This window comes from Sus scrofa, chromosome 13 (genome assembly GCF_000003025.6).
Source record: "Sus scrofa isolate TJ Tabasco breed Duroc chromosome 13, Sscrofa11.1, whole genome shotgun sequence".
Lineage (NCBI taxonomy): Eukaryota > Metazoa > Chordata > Mammalia > Artiodactyla > Suidae > Sus > Sus scrofa.
The window spans coordinates 58,904,917-58,919,594 of NC_010455.5; the positions used below are offsets into that span (position 1 = coordinate 58,904,917).

General features: G+C 36.3%; 1 protein-coding gene across 1 annotated transcript in view; it reads left to right on the forward strand.

The window, feature by feature from the left end:
* Positions 1 to 14,678, forward strand: part of CNTN4 (contactin 4) — a 999,482-nt gene that overhangs the window by 262,264 nt on the left and 722,540 nt on the right. The window contains 1 exon segment of the mRNA XM_021070955.1: positions 5,790 to 5,845. The gene's annotated coding sequence lies outside the window, so the exon portion shown is untranslated.

The following is a 14,678-nucleotide window of genomic DNA, read 5'->3' on the forward strand; positions in this document are numbered from 1 at the left end:
TGTTGGTGAATGTCATAATAAGTAAAATAAGGGTGGGTGTAAGAAGGCAACACTTTAAATATCATGGCCTTTCAGAATGGACAGTCATTGAATGACATCTCTTTCAACTTGTATTATCTTTTCATGATCAAATAATGCAGTAATAATAGACATCATTTATTGAATACCTGCTATACACCTGATAATTTTCATCTATTCTATTGGTTTATCATCTCAAGAGCTTTGCAAGGTGGTTAATGTTTTTCCTGTTATAACTGACGAAGCTAAGACTGGTTAAATGACTTGCTTGAGTTCACATAGCAGGAAATTGGCAAAGCTTACAGTCAAATCTGACTTCAGAGCCATGCCTTTGTTATCCATTGATTATTTAAAGGCATACTGGAAGTTTCCATTGTGGCTCAACGCATTAAGAACCTGAGTAGTGTCCATGAGGATGCAGGTTCAACCCCTGGCCTCGCTCAGTGGGTTAAGGATCCGATGTTGTGAGCTGTGGTGTAGGTTGCAGGCATGACTTGGATCTCGCATTGCTGTGATGTAGGTTGGCAGATGCAGCTCCGACTCAACCCCCTAGCCTGGGAACTTCCATATGCTGTGAGTGCAGCCCTAAAAAAAAATGACCAAAAAACCCCTAAAAATAAAGTAAATAAGGGCATACTGTGCAGAAGAAGTCAGTTCAACTGTAGAAGACTTATAACCAGTGGTAATCATATACACATTTATTATTAGGTACATATGTGTCTCAGCCCAGAGAAGATGAAAGAGCCCACTAGGTGAAGGGATTCCTGTTTCCTCCCTTCTCATCTTGCATCCTATGTCTTTCAGAACTGAAACAATTAGCGATGTCTCCTCTAGTTTTTTGCATGTTTTCATGATAATTCTTTTCATGACCTTACCTATCATTGGGGAAGGATCGTTTTGTCCTGAATAAATAACCTGCACACCCTTTAGTTCTGAGCTATTGGAAAGGCTCTAGATCAGGACATTTTGTTTTCTAGAGTAAAATAATCCTTTTTTTACCCACACCTTACCAGCTGCTGCCTCTTTATAGATGCTTTTTGCCAAGAACTTCTAAGGTCATTCATGGATTTCTGGTTCTTTTGTATTGCAGTTACAGCCAGTGCATTTATGTTGACACCAGCTGATTTTGTTCAAAACTCTGATTTTTCCAGTCTTTCTTAGCAGAGGAAGATTCATCCATTTATTCATTTGTTCATATATTAATTTCCTGTCTATTCTCACATGTGCTTTTTATGGAGTTTATAATAAAAGCCATCATTAAAATTTAAACAAATTTAAAAGTATTACAATAGCAGGTAAATGACATGGATGTGTTATTGGAAAATATAATAAATTTTCAGTGATTTTGAAAATAATTAGACATTTTATACATATTATGAGCTAGATACTATTCTTTCCATAGATTATCTCATTCTGCCCTTATAAAAACAGCATAAGGTGGGAATATCATTATTATGCTCATTTTATTCATAAGGAAGCTGAACTTAAAGAAGGTGAGTGAAATGAAAGCCTTTCCCTGTGTTCTTGTCCAAGGAGAGGCTATTACACAATCAACTAGCATAGATGGCAGAGTTTCTTTGTGTAAAACAGTACAGCAGTGGTATACAATAATTCCTGTGTTATAACTCATTTCAAGGAATGGACTTGGGTGTCTGTCTACTTGATTCATTCCTGTGCATGCTGGAACATGTGATGGGAAGTTTTAACTAAATCACTTTACCCCCTGATAAGAATATAGCTAGTCAACTTTGCTTCCCATGAGGAATGAATAAACAATAAAGACTGTCGTATTAAATGACAATCTTCTCAATATCTATGTAGGCATCATTTTAAATTTTCTCTTATGACCAGAGGATTTATTTTTAAAGCACATCCACAACTTAGTTTTTTTAAGTTGGATTCTCTCCTTCGGTTGGCACACATTTAAAGAGCACGTGTTTTAGACTTGGTTGTATTAGGCTCCACAGCTTCAATTTGAGAAAAAAGACCAGTTAAGACAGGCACATGTTTTCCCACAACAAATCATATGTGATTGTGTATGGTGTGGGTGATAAATATATTGTGATTGCTCTCATACTCACAGCATGCGGAATGTAACTAGAACACAGGATCTGGTACAGAAATACTATGGTTTTGTTTAAAGTATTATTTAAAAAATGATAACCCATTATTTTGTTATATTTATTTTCATGATTTTGGGTTTTTTTGGGGAAGAAGTTCATAGAACAGTAATTTTATTTTGACAGCAAACCCTATGAAGTGAGGGACCTTGTTCTGTTGTTTTTTCCCCTGGTAAATAGTTTTAAGTATGTGAATAAATGCAAACATAAAAATTATCTATAATAGTTAAAAAGGCTGAATATGATTCATATTCAGGATCCAGGAAAATTTGTATATGGAGATTTCCTTGCAAATAAATGGATAGTGGTAGGGTGATTTTTGTTAGTTTATTTCTGTCTGTTATTCATTTGTATGTTCCCCTCAGTTTCTTTAGGCACAAAACTGGAACTTGATATTATTCACAGAAAACTTGCCTTTAGTGGGCTCATTTCTTACCCATCAACTATTTAGTTGAAACCTATTCTAGGTGACAGAAATAGAAGGGCTATTGAAACCACATGCCAGGCAAAATGATGGTCCTCTCAGAAGAGAAAACTAGGTAAAATCTGACCTTATGAGGACTTGACTCGAAAGGTCAGGAGATGTGGCTGCTTCTCACTACCTTTTAGCTTATTTTCATTCCCTTGCTGCTCATGGAGATGAGGAGTAAGAGTTTACATTATCTCAGCTCAGATTTTCTCAGAATGTCTGATTCGTTCCACAATTCTCTCACTAGACTGACTTCTTTGCCAATAATTCCACCTTTGCATGCTTGGACTTCTCATTGTTGCAATTCAAAATCTCTAGGAGAATGTCACTGGTTTAAGGTGGGTCAGATGTTGATGGATATTTCAAAGCTCTAGCCAATCAGGGTGAATCACGTAGTGAATAGGGCTTTCCTTTTCAGGAACTCTGGATGGGGTTCTCCTTTAAGAAGCGGATTTTTTTTCAGAGGCCTTCTTGGGTCACTCTTACATATTCCAACCTTCAGTCCTGCTTTCCATTCTCATTGGTATTGTTCTTTGCTCCATGGCACTTAACAAATCTGATCAATGTATTCCTGATGTTAGCCTATCCAACAGGTAAGTTCTTTTGTCCAGGCTTCCCTAAGGAAGCAATTCCTGGAATCAAAGGGATGAGTTTAGTACTAAATGTTTTAGATAATGGGGAAACTGAAATGTGTGTTGTTTTAGGTGCTGACTTTGCTTTTTGTTTGCCTACTGCTCCCTCATGAGACTATTCATAATGGATGAGAAAATACTAACAATGTTACCATCAAGTGACAGGTTACCATATGCCAAGTAGTAGACAAGGAATAGGTAAATTGTACTGTTATTTACTTTTGAATTATTCCTGGAGGCTGAATAATGTCATTTTCCCCACTTTATAGGTGAAATTGAGGCTTGTATCAATTAATGAATTGCTCACTATCACATGGCTAGTAAATAATTGAACCAATATCCCATCCCAGGCAGCTGTCCCAGAGCTTCTGCTTTTAAACAAGAGGAACAAAATTATTATTTAATGAATAAAGTTAGAGCATGTTTTCATTTTAAGTCTGTATCATTCCAATGGTATGACCTTTTGTTCTGTGAGGAAGCAGCCAGGATTATAGTAATAATTGAAAAGAAAGAATGAAACCTTACTAAAGTGTCTTTCTCTCTTTCTTTCTTTCTTTCTTTCTTTCTTTCTTTCTTTCTTTCTTTCTTTCTTTCTTTCTTTCTTTCTTTCCTTCCTTCCTTCCTTCCTTCCTTCCTTCCTTCCTTCCTTCCTTCCTTCTTTTTAGGATTATTCTCATTTTAGCTATTGTTTTTGATATGTAAGCTGGGGTTGCAGCTGGTTGCAGTAGCTGTAAATAGAGCTTTATCTTCTTATCAGTGGATACCTTTAGTATAAGAAAAATAGTCAGGCTTAGAAGTACATAGATATATATTCACCTGGTGACCAACCATATTAAAATAAAGCAAATAGTGATATATTTGATTCACTGTTTTTTTATAGGATTTTTTTGATCTCACAAAAAGCTCCTCCTTACAGTTGTAATAATTTATTCTTTATTTTTGGATAATAATTAAGAAATGAAAGAAGAAAAATTACATTTCTGAATATATTAGTAATATAGAGAAAACATGTTTGGTTCCTACCTTCCAGACATTACTGCTACTAACCTGAAAGTAAAGGTAGTTGGTACTTAATGAAGTGATGAATTATTATGTTAGCCAGCAGGGGATAGCATAAACTTGAGAAGTGAAAATGTATTTATGGCTAGTCAAGAAAATATATTTCTATCCCACAAATATACTATGTTTAAATGTAAATTAGACTTGTATAGTTAAAGGTATTTCTGAGTGGCCAATCTACATATACATACATAAAAATGATATTTTCAATTATTTAAAAAAAAGCAAAACTACAAGACAGTCATTTTACATAGAACTGCAGCTAACCACAAAAGAAACTTGGTTAGGGAATATACACATATATACATAAACATGAAGATATGAATATATACATTTATTCTTGGTAATATCTTATCTATATTTTCCTTAGAAAACGTTTCCTTCAAGGAAAAGTACTCCCAGGTAGAAAATTATTTTGTAATTAAATTTTAACATGGTAGCTTTGAGGGAAGAAACAGTGCCATTTATTGGAAGGGTTTTTGTTTTGTTGTCATTACCTTCATTTTACATATTCCTAAAACTAGCAAAAAGAGTAGACTGCCTCCTATTCATTGCTTACCTTTTCATTATTTAACATCACTTTGTAACATAATCTCTTAGAAAGTGATCAGTTTCATTGAATCTGAATACCACAGAATATCATAGGTTCCTAGAGTGCTTATACTAACAAAGAAAGGATAGAGTGGTGAGGTGACGTGTCAAAAGTCACACAGCTTATTTGATTTGGTTAATTTATTTGGCAGTAGGGCCTAATTTATTTTTTATATTCCATATACACAGTATGAGTAAAGTCATATAGTATTTGTCTTACTCTGACTTATTTCACTTAACATAATACTCAAGGTCCATCCTTGTGGTTGCAAATAGCAAGATCTATCTCTTCGTGGCTGAGTAGTATTTCATTATATATGTACGCTGCATCTTCTTTATCCATTCTTCTGTCAATAAGCACTTAGATGGTTTCCATATCTTGGCTATTTAAAACAATGTCATAAAGGATTTATGGATGTATGTATGATTTTAAATTGGTTACCAAAGGGGAAGAGGAGCAAAGGGAGTGGGAAATAGGTAAAGGGGATTAACTGTATGGTGACAGATGGAAAATAAATTTTTAGTGGTGAGCCAACTTTTTCTTGTAGGGTATACAAAAATAGAAATATAATGTACACATGAAGCATATAATGTCAGTAATCATTATTACCTTGATGCAGAAAAATTGAAAAGTTTTTAAAATACATAAGGCAAAATAAAAATTCACATAGCTAGTGAGATATAAAGCAGAGAAAATAGCTTGACCTCCTGGCTCCTAATCTAGGCAATTCTATCAAATTGGAAATCCACACCAGCTATTATTATTTTAACTGTATTTAATTTTTATTTCCTCCTAATTTAAGTTTAGAATGGGAATAGTTAACCATCCACTACATATAAGCCTAGTTATCTTTGAAAAATATATTTATTTGTACACTTTGTTTTTGTTTTTTATTCTAGGAATCACTGACATATAATAACTCCACAGCATGTGGCCCCAAGAACTGCCCTGAAAGGTAAGCTTCCCATATGGGAAGATTTTTCTTATATGTGTTTCACCTTTGACTAGCATCCTTAGTTACTGTGGAAACATTGAGGTTTTTTTTTTGTTTGTTTTTATTTTTTTGCATTATGGAGTGGTACCATGAGAATGTTTTTGATGTTTTTCTGAAGGTTGAAGTTAACAAAGGTAGTGAAGTCATACAAATTAGAAGTTCAGAATAGGAAGTTGAGACTTTTCTCAGTTCTTTCTGGAGAAGAGACTTGAAGTAGATTTTTTGGTCGTTCATATTAATATGATAATTAAAAACTTCATAATTTGGCACCACAAGAAGAGTATTGGGAATAAAATGAAGGTTGTTGCATTTTTGCCCATGGTTTTACAAAAAGGCCATTTTTTTTTTCTTTTTAATCTTAGTAGGGCCACACCCACAGCATATGGAGGTTCCCAGGCTAGGGGTCCAATCAGAGCTGTAACTGCCGGCCTACATCACAGCCTCAGAAAGGCCATTTTGTCATCAAATGCTAAGTTAACTAGATCCCACAAATATGGAGGCATTCAGATCGAAGTCTTTTAGGTGTGAAACGTGAGTGTTGTAACCCGCTGTCTAGAGTGTGTGCAGATTTTTCCTTTATAAAAGATATAGGTCTAGAAAAGTAGAGTTGTTCTTGTTTTCGTTTGTTAAGGCTGCTGTAACCAACCGTGAAGAGGTAACTTGTAACAATGGAAATTTATTTTCTCACAGTCGAGTAGGTAGGAAGTCCGAAATCAAATAGTGGGCTTGGCTGGGCTTTTTCTAAGGGTTCTAAAGAATCTTCCTTGCTTTTTTGATCTTCTGGAAGTTGCTGACAATTTTTGGTGTTCCCTGACTTGTGGTTGCATCATTCAAGTCTCTGTCTTCACATGGTCTTCTCCCCGATGGATGTGTATTTGTACTCAATTTTTTTTCTTCTTGAAAGGATACCAGTCCTTATTCCAGGCCTACCCTAGTCCAAGATGACCTCTTCTTAACTTGGTTACCTCTGCAAAGACCTTTTCCAAATAGAATCGCATTCACTCTTGGGGGATTAGGATTTCAACATATCTTTTGGGGAGACACCCCATCATAGTACTTATCCCTTAAAAGTGATAAGAATGATGTTGACGTAACTACAGTTAACTAGACATTCATGGGGAAACATACACACATGGAGGGGTGGTGGGGGTGGAGGAAGGTCTCATTGTATTGGTATACACAGAATAAAATGCTGATCTACTTTAAAAGTTATAATTACTCTCTTTTGATGGCCAAATTACCTCCCAAGTAATTAAAGTGAAATTTTTAGTCATTCAGTACAGGTATTGATGGTGTTGGGTAAGTATTAGTTCATTCTCTGGACTCTCAAGGGAATTTTTTTAACACCTTCTATTGAAAAATTATTTATAAAAATAATCTATTTCACTTGATTTCTCAGATAAGTCTCCTAAATCAAGATTGGGTAAGGTGTGCTTTACCAATTAGCTATTACCCTGTTTAAAAAAAATAACTGAAATTCAATGGCTAAAAAAGAAATATTTATTATTTCTCAGGAGTCTTTCCGGTCAGCTGCTTATGGAACAGACTCCCCAGTCTTGCTGGGCGTGTTTGTATTTCTGGGGTCAGTTTGTAGATTAATTAGGGGGAGCCTCTGCTCTCTGCAGTTGCTGTTCCTCCTGTAGGAGCCAGGCTTCTTCTTATGTGCTGGCCTTATTCCAAGACATTCTGAGTGTTCTCAAACTTGCTGTGAACTTCTGTTCTATTTTTACCTTTTGAGACCCGCCTAGCTATAATCCATCCCACACAAGGCAGTGGGAGTGATCTTCTTAAATCACTTCCTAAACCTAATCCAGCTACCAGAATCACCTGTAAATCTGCCACCATTCCCTGTTTCCCGTGGATCAATTCTAGTTATTTAATGTGGCTTCAGGTGGTTCTATATTATTTGGCTTTTGCTGCCCTCTCTACCTTCATTTCTTTGCCCAACCCCACACTTTTGCAAATAGTTCTACTAGCCTAAATTTCTTTAAATTGACTAAATGTATCACCTTTTCTCTTGTGTTTGCTCATCCTGTCCCTTCTTCCAAGAAAATCCATTTCTCCTTCTCCTATCCCCTTTCTTTGTTTGACTGACTCATTTTATCACTAAATAAAACCTCACTTCTTCCAGGAAGCCTTGTGTGTTCTCTCTTGCCTGAGATAGGCTTCCCTGTGTTGCTTATGTCAATATAAACAACATAATAATCACACTGTATTATAATCACTTGCCTGATTATCTTACTCTCCCACTGTGGACTCTGAAGCTGGTGATTATATCTTTTGTACATTATGGTATTCCTAGAACCTAGCAGTACATACACAAGGAATGTGGAAAGAATGAAGGATTTAATGACATCTCTTCTATTCCAATTCCTCTGTCTTTAAAAGCTGAAGTTATTGGACACTTTCAGAATTAATATTGAAAGGAAAGAGGTCATATTCCTTCCAATAATCCTAATCTTCCTTTGGCCTTACCTTAAGGAGGACCCTGGCACCTTCTGGTGCCCTGGTTGTTTGTTACCCATAAAAGTAGTAGCCTGTGGATCAGAACTGCTTCAAAACAGAGTTATTTTGGTTTGTGCATTTACTCTTTTTTTTTTTTTTCAATTTAAAAAAGAAAAAAAAAAGTTTAATTTGTTGGTCAGACTTAACATTAGATTTTGCATGCTGTGGTGATATCCAGATTTTCTTAGTGGTAATCAGAATAACTTCCTACCCTGAACCTCTATCTCATGCCACGTCATTTGCTACCTGTATGGCCCTGGCAGGTATTTGAGTTCCATGTCCTTAGCTACATAGACAGCTGAACTGATGGAATGCAGTAGCTTGGCTAAGCTTCTAAGAGTCTGTCTCTTGTGAACCAAAGATCATAGGTTCAGTGGCTGAATTGGTCATTTAGTTGTTCCTGGCATATATCTATCCACTAAGTGAAAGTAAGTTTAGCTTTGTGTTCAGAGCTCTGTGCTTAATTTACTGCCCTAGTACTTGAACAGGTAAACTAACCTCTTTTTTTTTTTTTTAAAGACTTTTTGTCCTTGTGTAAAATGGAGACTATAATATTGTTCATGGACTTGCATCATGTCAGATCACTTTGTTAAAACCACAAAATGCTATTCAACCTATATCCAGGAGAAAATGGAAGGAGATTACATTCTTTCTTCTGGATTGGTACAAATAATTTTCATCTTTTGTTAGGTGATATTTATTAAAATAGATTAGGAAAATTATGTATAGATTCATACTACAACATGGATGAACCTTGAAAATGTTATGCTAAGTAAAAGAAGCCAAACACAACCAGATATATAGTGTATGATGTCATTTATATGACATGTCCAGAATAGGAAAAATGACAGAGACAGAAAGTATATTAGAGGTTTCCAGGATCTAAGAGGAGAGAATAATGTGGAATGGCTGTTAATGGGCCCACAAGTTCCTTTTTGGTGTGATGACTATGTTGTGGAATCAAATAGTGGTGGTGGTTGCATGACCTTGTGCATATACTAAAAACCACTGAATTATACAGTGGGTAGTGAATTTTATGGTTTGTGAATTACATCTCAATAAAGTAATAGAACAGGAAACGCCTGTCTCAGGAAGACCAAGTTTCTCCTTCAGATCAAAGTCCAGGTGATGTAACAAAATAGGCGGGTTCCTTGGGCTGTCATTCAAATCATTACACTCTGTCTTCCTAAAAAGTCCTGTGTGTCCTCTAAAGCCACTGATCAAGTCAGATTTCTAAGAATTCATGGTTTTATATAATGGTGATGAGTGAAGCAGTCAAACAGAGAAGGGTTCATATTTAAAATGTCTCAATTACAATTTGTGTAAGCCATACATTCTTCAAACATCAAAGTAAGGGAACTAATAGCCATTGTGGTGGGTTATTGTGAGAGTTAGGAAAAGCAAATGTCAAGTACCTCCCATGGTGCTGATTATAAAACAGGTCCTCTGTAATTAATACTGATCTATCTATCTATCTATATCTATATCTATATATATACCTATATATAGATATAGATATATATAGTTGATTTACAATATTATGTAATTTATGTGTTTTAGTGTTATTTGCTTATAAATTTTAGGCTATAACATTAGATTTTTGGCAACTCAGTTGTTTCAAAGGTGGCTTTTTTTTTCTTGTTCCTTTTTTTCTTTTTTTGCTGGCATCTTGGCCAGAGAGAAAAGAATGACTAGAATTTCTGCTAGCACTTAATGAATTTAATCAGCCCCACAAGGACTTTTGATGTAGCAGAGAAATATTTAACAGAGAAACATGGTTTTTATTCTTCCTGTGTTCCTCTTGGTAGTCGACAGAGCCCTTCCTCACAGAGGTAACAGAGGTAACATTACCTGTGCTGAGAGACGAGCATTAACATACCATGAGGGTGATGTTAGAACTGAGAGAACACGTCCCTGTAGCCTTAGACTAAAATGTTTCTGTGCATGTGCTTGTGAATGCAGTTCCAGCTGGTGCCAAAAGAAAATAAACTGCTGCCTGAAAGAAAATGTACTATGCAATTGTCCATTGTTTCTATTATTTATGACTTTTTCCTTTAGAACACTGTAGAGGTTTTTTGTTGTTTTGTTTTGTTTTGTTTACCTTTGGTTTTGTCTTTGGAAATTGAAATTAAAATCATAGTGTGGGAATATAGAACATAATGGAGTTATTCGGTAAAGTGTATTATGAGTTGTAGTATTAAGCAGAATTGTTTAAGCTTCATTATGGAAAAATGATTGTATGAATTGCTCCATTGGTACAGTTGGTGCTTTAAGTGTTTCCTTATGGTTAATGGGAAGGGTTATGCTATGGACAGTGGCCAGAGTAGTGGAGACTTGGTGTTATTTGTTCTCTCAGCAAGTATTTATTGGGAGCTAAGTGTATGCCAGAATCATCCTTGGGGACCTGGTGAGATGGTGGCAAATAGAAGATGTATGCACCATTGAATATGGGGTTTGATATCTAATAGGGGTGACAAGATTATAAGGAAAAAAATGATACTTGTGTTAGGTGCTGTGTAGAAAGGAGGAGACTTCAACCGTAAGGAAACACAGGTGATAGTTGTGCATTAGGACTAACTTGTGGTACCTGCTTCTCATTCTCATCAAAGGGTGTCAGACTGCATTCTAATGGACAAACTGATTTTTCTTTATTCCACTATTCCTTCCTGTTATTTCACATTTCTTACTCTATTTCTGTTTTCAGAAGGCTCCCTTCATTTTAAACTTAGCAGTGCCAAATTTAAAAATGTTTTCATGTAAAACCTAAAATTCTTTAACTCTATACCACTCAAAATTCCTAGTTGTTATTATACATGTAATGTTTAGTTCTTTATTCTCCTTCCAATTAGTGATCCTTATTGTTAAATTTAATATAGTCAAGGTTTAACTTACATAGATTTCCATACATATTTAAAAATTTATTGTTCATCATTGCTTCCCATGTCCTGCTTCTTTTGAGTTCAAGTTCCTTTTACTTAACAGAGACATACAAAAAAATTTTTAGCAAGTTCTCTTAATGGTAAGCTATTTCTTATCTTTGTTTATCGTGAAATGACATTCTTTTATCATTATTTTTGAGCAATATTAACTGAGGTTTGGGATTCCTAGCTGCCAAATTTTTCCCTTCCTTACTTCAAGATACTGTCCTACTATTGTTTTTTACTTCTCTTACTGCAGATTTTGAAATCTTCTCTTTGTCAAATTGATAATCTTGTGTATGTGATCTTTCTCCTTCTGTTTCTTTTTAAGATTTTCTTTGTATTTGGAGTTCTGCAGTTTAATTATGGTTTGTGTAATTAAGCATTTTATTTTAGTTTTTCTCGTGTAATGCTTTACTTTCAATTTGAAGGAAAATTCCTTTTTTTTCAGTTTCATAAAATTCTCGCTCATCATTTATTTGAATATTGACACAATGCTTTTTCCGTTGTCCTTTTCTGCTTAGCTAATCAGACACATTTTGGTCCAATTATTTCTTCTACTGTAATGAATAGTAACTTTTTCAAAGTTCAATTTCTTCATTTTCTTGGCCATGCCCATGACATGCAGAAGTTACCAGGTGAGGGATGGAATACATGCCATAGCTGTAACTAGAGCCACAGCAGTGACAATGCTTGATCCTTAACCCTCTGCATCACTAGGGAATTACTCAAATGTTCTGTTTCTTTACATTTCCCTTTTGCATTTGGGGAAAATTCCTCAGATTACTCCTCTGATGTTCAATTTCTCCAATTGTCTACTCTCTTAATTTGTATCAGTCAAGATAGCAAGTTTATGCTGAATTAGCAAACATATCCAAAGTCTTATGGACTAAAGTAAACAGAGTTTATTTCTCCCTCTTGTTACATGTCCAGTGCAAGTTAACAAGGGTGTTGTGCTCATTTAATTATCAAGGGACAAATGTTGATGAGTCACTGTCAGGAAATAATTCCATATTTGCTCAGGCAATTTCAGAGAACCTGTGAGAACATGAAAAGCTTTTTTCCAGAATGGAAACATGTTGTTTTTGCTCACATATTTCATTAGCTAAAGAGCTCACATGGCCACAGATGGTTCCAAAGAGGGCAAGGAAACACGATACTAACATTTGCCTGGAAATAAAGGAGAATATTTGTGAAAAGCACTTAATTGCGATACCAAATGTCCTTTGTTTTGTAAAGTTTCAGTTATCTTTTTTCCTGGAAGTTCTATTTGGATTATTTGGTTTATCATTCTGTGTTTATTTTATATTGTTCTGCTATTTTATTATGGTTCCAGTTCCTTTTTATCATCTTCCAAATGCTTCCTTTCTATTCACATTCATAATCCTTTATTATTTCCAGTGCTTATGCTGCATATTCTTCTCACTGGGACAGCTGATTCATTTTTGTGGTATTTTTTTCCCCTCATATAGTTCATCATTTTATATTGTGAGTTCACATTAGATCCCTTTTTTCCTCGGGAATGCTATGAATCCTGTGTTGTGAAAACATGCCCCTAAAGGGGTTTTGCTTCTGTTTTTTTTATCAAGGTCCTGGGATTTAAAATGCCCCAGACCAGTGTTAATTTCCTATACTGCGTGAGTAATATACATTTAGATCCTGTACTCAAACTTGGCAAAGTCTTGAGGTTTCAATTTCTTATAGGAACACATAGAGCCCAGGGCAGACAGCACAATTTTCTACTCGGTCTGGAGGCAGCTTGAGATCATATAAATGGCTCTCAGCAGTGACTTTGTCCTCAAAGAGCATCCCATCTGGTACTGTTGCTGAAACTCGGCCTCTGTCCACTGGTGCCTAAAAGAAAGGTGAAAGAGAAAAAGAGAGCTTTCATTGTTGGGCCAGGCAAAGTGGGGCACAGTAGGTTAGTGCCTAAAAGACTGTGCCCTCCTTGAGAGAGATGAGGAGATGGTTTTATATTTTGGGGAGTGGAAAATAGGGCCATAGATAAGGATCAGGGTAGAGGCAAGCTTGCACTGTTACTCAAAGCTGGTGTTTAGTGGCCCTGGGACTGGTTCTGGTGGTCCTCCCTCTTGGTCCTCCTTCTTTCTGAAATGAAGAATACTTCATTAAGTAGTTAACATTTTCCATTTGTTTGGGGTTTTAGTTCTGCAGAAGTATGTATTCCTTGAGGAGAAACCAGGACCCTGCCCCAAAGCTGCACTATTGTCTTTTGACTGCTCTTCCCTGGTGTCTGCATCCCCTTCCTTCCCTGATTAGCAACTGTTTGAACCTGCCCTTTGGAACTCAGGGAAGTTCACGGAGGCTGAAGCTTATTCCCTAAGAACAAGAAATGGAGGACACAGAAAGGGTTGTGTGCCCAGGAGCCCTCTAGGGCCTTAGCTTGGTTACAGGACCTGCCTCTCTGGCAGATGCTTTAAGATGAGTAAGTGAGTCCCTTTTACATCCTGTCCACGGACGTTTCAATCTGGTGTTTTTGTTCTGGTTCTCATGGTGTGTGATCCTGACATGAGACCTTTTAGAGCAGGTTTTCCATTTCCTGCAGTTTCATAGTTGTCCTGAGCCTATTCCCCCTTGTATTCAAATCTAAGTCATTTGGAAGCCCATCTCTCTTGTGCAAGATCTCATGGTTGGAGTGTTTGATGTGGTGCTTGAATCCCTCACTCTCCAGGGAAAAGAACACCACTTTTGTAATCCCTCACGTGTGTCTGTGGCCCTTCTCACCAGCTGGAAATGGGTTAAACAGTAGGAAATGGAAACCCTGAGTCTTAGATTGAATTTTCTTTGGTATGGAATTAGCAGTCAAGAAGCAGTGAGTGAACGAAGGTAAAAAACACACAGGCAAGTACTGATGGGAGGTCTGGAAGGCATGGAGAAATGGCTCCCCAGACATTAAGTGCTATTATTATGCATTAACCAGGGATCAGCCCTATCCTTGCTGTCATTTGAATCAGATCAGAACTGAGCTTTCAAAGCACTTTGCTCAATACAAAGGAAACCTTTGGTTATCCACTGAGTCTATAACTATTTTGCTTAGAAATATACAACTGCCCCAGCCCTGGCTGAAAAGAAGTCTCTGTCTCCTTGTACCACAAAGTGATAGGAGCAGAAGATTTTTCTCTTTGAAGAATTCCTGACTAGGACACAGAGACTAGATTAGACAACATGGCACAGAGAGAGAGAGAGATACATGAGTGACCACACATCCCAGAAGTTGAAAAAAGAGACCATCTTTGCACCTGACTTTTTTCTTGTCATTTTAGTCTAGTTGTACTTCTTCCCTGTAGGTACTCTGAGATTCCTTGTACTCTTACAGGAAACTAACATTCTTTGTGGGTCACATTAAGGGCTTC